Source organism: Paramisgurnus dabryanus, chromosome 2, assembly GCF_030506205.2.
Source record: "Paramisgurnus dabryanus chromosome 2, PD_genome_1.1, whole genome shotgun sequence".
NCBI lineage: Eukaryota > Metazoa > Chordata > Actinopteri > Cypriniformes > Cobitidae > Paramisgurnus > Paramisgurnus dabryanus.
Genome location: NC_133338.1, coordinates 4,845,399 through 4,854,458, shown reverse-complemented (window position 1 = coordinate 4,854,458; position 9,060 = coordinate 4,845,399).

The window sequence follows — 9,060 nt, the reverse complement described above, 5'->3', positions numbered from 1 at the left end:
TTCATGAAGTCCTAGCAGCACATATTACAAATAAAAAAAAGATTTGTTTTTGTAGCCGAGTTTCTGGCATATTTCCACACACAAAATAATATGTTTTTATTATGGAGTTATACTCCACATAACTCAATGTACAACTGCTAAAGGGTTAATAGTGCCACATGGTGATCAACAGTAAAAAATGACAAATTTGACCCCTTAGCAAAAGGAAAAAACACCAACATTAAAAAATGCATGATAAAAGGTGTCATAGCTCTGCGATCAAAAAATGTTGTTATAATGAAAGTCAATGGGGCAAAAACAGCCACTAACAATAAATGAGGGAGAAAAAAATAAAAACTCATGCTACACAAAAACTAAAAATGTTTCAAAGCCAATGTTTTTACCAATCTTTGACAAGACTGTGAAAAAGGTTTAAAAAAATCCAGTTCACAATCACTTTTTATATTGAAAATTGATCATTTTGTGTGTGTGTGTGTGTGTGTGTGTGTGTGTGTGTGTGTGTGTGTGTGTGTGTTTTCCCCAAATCAGTGACACCACTTATAAACTTGGCAATTAAAGAGTTAAAATCATGAAATTTTTGTGAAGATTTGGTAGTTTTGATCAGTACTGAGGTTGATGAAAAGATTTATAAAAAAAATTCATCTGATACATTTTTATAACCATTGAATTAAGTGGATGTTTTCATCCACTAACAACACAAAGGGTAGTAAATTTGAACAATGCAGAAGAGATAAGGACACGCTCCTGTCCTTACATGCAGCACGATCTCCATTAAACAGCGTATACAGCATACATATCTATCGCGGACAATTGCATCTTTATGCTGAAAGTTTGTTTTTCCATGGGTTTTAAAGAGCAAAGATCCCTCTCACGTCTTAAAGCTACAGTAACCCAATTAATTTCTCAACAATATTAAAAAGAAAATCACTCTTTGCTCTTGACTGAAGAACTGTTTTACTTTATAAGGATGTATCTATATTTAATTCACACACTGAAGACATTTATTTTCAGTACTGTTAACAGACATAAGCCTTTTTAAAGAGCAAATTGCTCTTTGTACAATAAATATTTGTTGTTCTTATTTATTTAATTCTCTAATAAAACAATAATATACATGATTAACTCTTTCGCCGCCATAAAACGCTTCCCTTCCAATGACGAGTATTTCCGGCTTTCCGCAATACCGCTATTATCCGCAACTTTTTAAACCCGGAAGTATTGCCCTATGGCAAGCGGCTGCATGTCCGTGTCTGTTTTAAAGATCGCTCTGAATGTGATCTCTATGAAAAGTCCGTCACAAAAATGGAATTATCTCTGCTTGTTGCTCAAAATGTGGTGTTTTTGCAGAAACATACCCATATTCAAAAGCTGATTACAAAAGAACTACTGAAGGTAGGATGAAACGGTTTTTTTTTTTTTTGAAAGGCAGATGATGGTCTGTTCTTTCATTTGGTATATTGTATGTTTATATATTTAAAGAAGAAAATTTTCTGGAAGGCATTAAACTTTTGTGAAAATCATGAAAAACGCTGGCGCTGGCTGGCAACTTTTTTAAAAAATGCTGGCGCCAAAAGAGTTAAATAATATAGATAAGGCAACATCTGTGCTCATTAAAGAGCTTACATATTAACTTGAATAATCAGTATCAGGCATTGGTATCGGCCAATCATGACGACAAGAAACCTGTACTCGGTATCGGCTTCAAAATTCCCTCGTATCATCCCTAGTAGGAAATAATATCTTCATGAAACATGATCGTAACAAAATGTACTAAAGATTTTGGCACAAAAGAAAAATCTATTATTTTAACACATGAAAGACGCTAATATTGATTCTAAAAACAGGTACCTGTGACCTCATCACATTAGTATTATTGCATCACTGCATGTGTTGCTTGGCAACCACTCTGCTTCTATAGAACTTTTTTGTATATGTGCAACTCCATGCAAATTTCAACCTTATCATGAAAAGTAAAGGTTTAAACCTACTGATATCGTGGGTTTAAATACACATGCAAAGTCTGGTTAAAGTGTTTAAACATTTTGACAATTATCTTTCATAGTGCAAATTTCAGAATTGTTTTAAATAAAATAAAATAAATATTAAATGTTCTTTGAAGAGCCGTCCCATCTTCATTTGTTGGGTATTATTGCTTCTGGTTTGTGACTCTTAATTTACAGGATTCCTGCAAAGTATGGCGCAGACGCTTTCGTCGATCCGAGTTCGATTCCCAGCTCAAGGTACTTTGCCGATACCATACCCCTCTTTTCACCTTGTAACTTTCCTGTCCTCTCCTTGCTCACTGTTTGTAAAAAAATAATTTAAAGAACAAAAGGACGAACTTCTGGTGGACTAAAACAAGCTTTGATCATTAAAAGCTTGATTTTTCATTTTGGTTTATTATATATTCATTTGATGCATTAGAACAAATTTTGTCAAAAAACTGGTCTAAAACTATTTTTTTATGTTCACAATATGTTCACAATATGTGATAAATGAAATATATATATTTATAATATATAAAGTTTATTTGTTTTTCTGTTTTGAAGACAAAAACAAAAATGCGAATAATGCCAAGGTACAGTACACAAACCTTGATTAAACTTTAACATTAACAGTGTATTATTTTGTTTGAAAAGCATCTTATCGTTTTTATCAAAGTTACATTCCATTAAATTGTTTATTCATTTTTAAACCATTTAACCTTGATCAGTAATGTTAGATTAGGTGTTGTTGGTATTCGTGTAGAGCTAGTTTGAATCACTGTCACTGGTCCATGTAAAGGGACAGATTCTGTGGTATTAACTGCCGTTTTGTTTCCTAATTCACCACTAGATAACCTTGGGTTGTCACCACATAAACCTGTCACACAATAGACTGAATGACAGTTTAATCTCAAGGATTTTTCATGATATCGCTCAACAGATCTCTAGAACATCAGTCATGCTTAGCCTCCCATGCAATTTAGTTTTATTTATATAGCGCTCTCACAATGGGTTAATTGTTCGAAAGCAGCTTTACATTAAAAAACAAGCACAGAAAGATCAGAGGACAACAAAAGTAGCAAAGTACAGCGGCTGCAGATTAAACCGTACTAGCGAGAGAAGTAATAATGTAACATATAGAAGAGAGTTCTAAGTTAAGCAAATGTCAGCTGATCCCTAGGGATTGAAAAAAATCCTAGGAGAAAAAAACCTATGGGGAAAAAGTCCTAGGGAACAAAAACCCTTGAGAGAGAGCCAGACATAGCTGATTCTAAAGAGGATATACTATGTATATTAAGACCTATACCATAAACATTTAGAAATTATAAGGAAACGGTCGGTGGTCACTGGGCATCAAGATGATGGGACGCCAGGGGATCAGTGGTGTGATAAGCTTAATGGCAGCAGGAACATCCAAAACCGTTCTCTAATCTTTATCTGCGCTGAGTAAAGATGATGTCTCCAAACTTCTCTCAAACAACCCCACTACCTGTCCTCTTGACCCAATCTTCTACAGACCATTTCAAACATACACCTTTACTCACACAAATCATCAGCTTGTCCCTCCCTACTGGTATTTTCCACAGCTTAAAAAAACATACTTGATCCCTCACAATCCACCATTAGGCTTTAAGAGCACCCATTCCACTGAGACAGCACTGCTCTAAGTCACTAAATCCCTTCGGCCAGCAAATGCGGAGTCTAAATCTCCTGTCCTAATTCTGCTATCTGTCCACTGCCTTCTACCTGGTAAATTACCAGACCCTCTTGTCAACCCTCTCATTACTGGGAATCAGCTTTACAATAGTTTCAATCTTATCTCTCGGGTAGATCCTTCAGGCTGTCTTGGAGAGGGAAGCTGTTTAAATCACACAACATGGTCTTTGGAGTCCCTCAAGGGTCAGTGCTGGGACCACTTCTTTTCTCTATTTATACAACACTACTAGGAGCCATTATATAATCAAATGGCTCTTTTTACCACTGCAATAATGATGATACACAGATTTTAACTTCTGTCTAACCAGATGATCCCAAATCGCAGTCTGCTGGCATAAGAGTACACCGTCTCCAATTCAACCTAGCTAAGACTAAAATCGTTGTCTTTATGGCCCATTTACAGTACACAACTTCACCTAGGTACTGCAACCAGTACAGATAGAAAACCTTGGTGTAATCTTTGACTATACAGGTTCTTCTAAAAAAATTAGCATATTGTGATAAAGTTCATTATTTTCCATAATGTAATGATAAGAATTAAACTTTCATATATTTTAGATTCATTGCACACCAACTGAAATATTTCAGGTCTTTTATTGTTTTAATACTGATGATTTTGGCATACAGCTCATGAAAACCCAAAATTCCTGTCTCAAAAAATTAGCATATCATGAAAAGGTTTTCTAAACAAGCTATTAACCTAATCATCTGAATCAACTAATTAACTCTAAACACCTGCAAAAGATTCCTGAGGCTTTTAAAACTTCCCAGCTTGGTTCATTACTCAAAACCAATCATGGGTAAGACTACTGACCTGACTGCTGTCCCGAAGGCCATCATTGGCACCCTCAAGCAAGAGGGTAAGACACAGAAAGAAATTTCTGAACGAATAGGCTGTTCCCAGAGTGCTGTATCAAGGCACCTCAGTGGGAAGTCTGTGGGAAGGAAAAAGTGTGGCAAAAAACGCTGCACAACGAGAAGACGTGACTTCTAGGAGGTGTTCATCTGTAGTTTTTTACAGTTAGGGATTTTGCAATCTAGTGTTCTTTTAATTTTACTCTTTGGAGAAAGCAAAACTTTTATCCTGTGTTATCCCAAAAAGGTGGTGTTTTAAATAAATTAATGCATCTGGTCTGCATTACTGGTTTTGCATAATTTCTAATTAAATTTTAACATTAATCAATTTGTTAACTTGATTAAACAGAAAAGTAATGGGAAAAACAGGTTTAATCACTGAAGTGCTTAAATGATTTCTTACAGGGTAGAAAAAAAACCTTTCTCAGATTATTCTAAAAAAAGAGGGGTGTGAGGGGCCTCCAACTTAAATTTTGCCTAGGGCCTCCAAATACAGTATCTCGAACCGGCCTTGGACATTACAGTTATGTTTTGCAGGTCCATACTGAAAAAAAACACAAACTTACCACTCAGAAATGTCCAATAATAATCTCCAAACAATTAGTTGTATTTTCTGTATTGTTGTCTGAAACAAACCTAAGATCTGTTTACACACAGAGAGAGCTACTGAACTGTTCTGTGAAACAGCCAATCAGAGCAGAGCTCAACATTACTATTCATGACCCTTTCAAATAAGGTAATAATAGACCAATTCATTCTAAGGCCAAGTTCTAGGGTTGTAAATGGACTTGTAAAACGTTTCTGGATAATTTTTGCACTTAATATACATACATTCTATGTAGATACAGTATTAAAGAACAATTTAACAGATTAATTGCTTTCAGTATTTTCCATGACACCTACATTTCTTACAATCTGAACACCACTGCTTTCATGCAAAAACCTCCAAAATAAAAGCCTAAATCTTTCATATCAAATACTATGACATATTTTTATCATATTTACATCTGAAACGGCATGGTTTATTTATTTAAGCTTTAATAAATTACTTTTAATTGTGTCATTAATGCATTTTGCAACTGCATTATCCTATGAAATTAATGTAATTTTAAATCCATTAAGTATGAACAACGAAAATGACATAAGCTACATCCATGTGATTGATTTTAATGTTCAATAATGATTTTAAAAATTTGTAGATAAAATTATATGTAAGCATGTGTGATTCCATGCCCTCCTGAACTTTGGCATTGCACCAAGATGAATCTAGAAATCTACTAATATAACGTTGAGACTGTCACATTTTAAACCATACATTTCTACACAGATGAGGTTAACTGCACATTACCGTACTGGGGTTTGGAAATGTTGTGAGCATTTCTTACACGTTTTAATTCATCAGATAGCAAAATGCATGTCTGCGCTGTCTGCAGCGCCTGCCGCCAGAATACAGTAATGTAACACAAACAAAACATGATCAAAATGATGAAAATCTCTGAAAAGTGACAAGGATGCAGCACAGAATTGATTATATTGTGCATATTAAACAGATTAAAAAATAAATGACAGATTAATGGACGCTTCTTTGAATTTGTGCTTGTATGCACAATCCATTTGGCTCTAAAAAAAAACCAAGGGGGCACGTGCCCCCTCAGTTTGAATAGGCATGGTTTCAATGATTTCTGATTTCAATGCATTCTTTGGCACCTTTAATCTTCTAAATTTCATGTTTACCACTACTGTGCTCCATATCCCTGTAATTTTATGTTTAATAGTATTAAAATAGTGTTGTTTATTGTATCTTTGTCTCTCGTGTGTCGTATAACTGTGCCAATATGCACCAAAAAATATATATAATAAAATTTTTTAACTAAGTGTTGTTACTCTGCTCAAATGCCAAGTTGTATTAAATAAAAAATATCTCAATTGGTAACACTAAAAATAAATTTTTAAACTTACATTTTCTCACTTTACGTTAAAATTTTAAGTTGAAATAACTGGAAAAAGATTACTTAAAATGAGAAAGTTAAAAAGCTTAAAATTTGTATGTGTTACCACACTGTAAAAAGTTGGTTCAATAAAAAAGACTTTTATTGGTAACACCACATTTAGTTTTAAAAACTTTTTTCTTCAAGTGAAAATGTTAAGGTGAAAAACTAATTCTTAAAAATAAGAATATTTAAATAAAATAGTCAAATTTGTACATCACACTGTAAAAAGTGAAAAGTTGAATCAACCTAAAAATGACTTAAAAAAGTTTATATATATATATATATATATATATATATATATATATATATATATATATATATATATATATATATATTTGGGTGTAACTAATTTATTCAATTTATATGTTTAAATGAAAAATACTGTGTGAACAATTTAAGTTGAAACATAGATTTTTCAGGTGTTGCCAGTTGAAGTATTACTTATTATTGTGTATGTGAATTTAAGGGTAGCAAACTTTCACTAAAAATCACATTGATACCTGAAGTTGGTTAAAAATATTTGCAAGATTAGCAACATTAGTTCTGAGAAGAGTTGCATTTATTTCCAATGCCAGTTGGTGTAACGTTTGGTTTTCAGTTGCAGTGCTATTCATATAGAGTATGTCATGTCCAAAAATGTTTTTTTTATTGTCTCTATTATTAACAAACGTATAGAATAATATAGCACATATTAGAAGCACACCATTGTGTCTATGTATTATAAATGTCTGACTATTGTACTGTTACACAATATGCCACATGATACTAGCACATATTTCAACAATAATGTACCTGCATGTCAAATGAAACTATTTTGACGTGAATCAAAATACATTTAGATTGATATCAGTTTTATTTTTAACCCAGACCGATGAAAGCTTGGCTTATATAATTAGAGAATTGAAGATTGTAAGTTGTGATAACAGATGGATTTCTGAAGTCTTTGTAATTTATATGACACAGAAAGCACAGCTTTATAATGTATGAAGCATTAAAGACGTTATGAATTTTCCCAGGGCACGACATTGCAGGTTGTGATGTGTTAAAAAACATGCCATTTTGATGTGCTGTGCATTCATTTACCTGGGTCGCACAAGTTCATGTATTTAACCTCCTCAACTGTCTGTGTGGTGAATACCAATGCTGTCTCACAAGAATTCGTACATATTTTACAAGTTGGCTGATTCTTATTAAGTCATACCTCCACATTCGTAAGCTTTTGTACGATTTGCCATGACCCCTGTTATGTTGGGTTTAGGGGTGGGGTTAGGGTTTCACTGTGGTTTTATTTCATGAGGATATTATGTTTTTGCACGATTAACTTGATATGAATTCATACGAATTAGCCAACTCATAAAATATGTACGAAATCGTGTGAGATCAGGCTGTTCAAAACACAACTGCAAGGACATCCAAGCTGAGTTACGCACATCTTGTACTTCGGCTGATGCAAAGATGGAAGTGTCTGTGGCAAAGTCTCTGACAGTTCAATAGACAGGACAGGACAGGTGTTAACTTCAGGGCCCGTACGTATAAAACTTCCCAGAAATTTCTTAAGCTAGCATAGGATTCCAGGAGTCTTTTAGGATTTCAAATCATGGGTGAAATCTCATAATTTGCACAAGACTTTAAGTTTGTTGTTAGTTGTTAGAATCACTTTCTGACATCCTAACCCAACCCCAACTCTAAACCCAACTCCAGACGAGAATAGTTTTAAAAGCGGAAGAAAAACATGTAGAAACCAATACATAAAAGTACATCCTAACATAATAGTACATCCTAACTCAACCCCAAATCTAACTAGCCTGGCTCCGCCCTCCTACGTGCTTCCGCTTAATTTTCATTTCACTTCAGCAGTACGTCTGGGATTTCTCTATAGAGTTTCGTTTTCTCCTGCAAAAATCTGTAGGACCAATCAGCGAACAGATGGGGGTGGCTAAGAACGATGACGTTGAGGTCGTGCGTCAGTTTGAGTTGTAGTTCAGTAATGGCTGCGGAGAAAGAAGTCAGAAAAGCTATTCGGTCCGTTGTTGCAAAACTGCCGAATATACAGTAGTTGAAGCCGGAGCAAGAACCAGGTTTGCTAAGTTTTGTTTGTCTGATTATTCTGACTTGTTGTTTCCGGACGGTTTCGGCGCATGATATATGTCACGACCACACGTTAGCGATTGGCTTTGGCAGATCCTGAGTGACTCTGGGCAGATCCAATAGTTTTAAACTTCAACAATGGACCCTCCTTAACGGAAGTAACGCTTTGCAATGGAGCGTGGCCAGACTCTCTGTACAAATGAAATGAATGTACGAGAGTCTGGTTGGACCAGGCTAAAATCTAACCCCAAGCGACAATGGGGTTACAGTGAAAATATAAAAAATATCCGTGGGAGTGACACGGAAAAAGACATCCATCTTGGAAGGCTCCCGTCACAGAAAAAAATGAATTCCGTGACATGGACATGGATAAAGTGATAACATTTTCCATAACTATAACACAGATTTATTTTCTTTGTTTCATT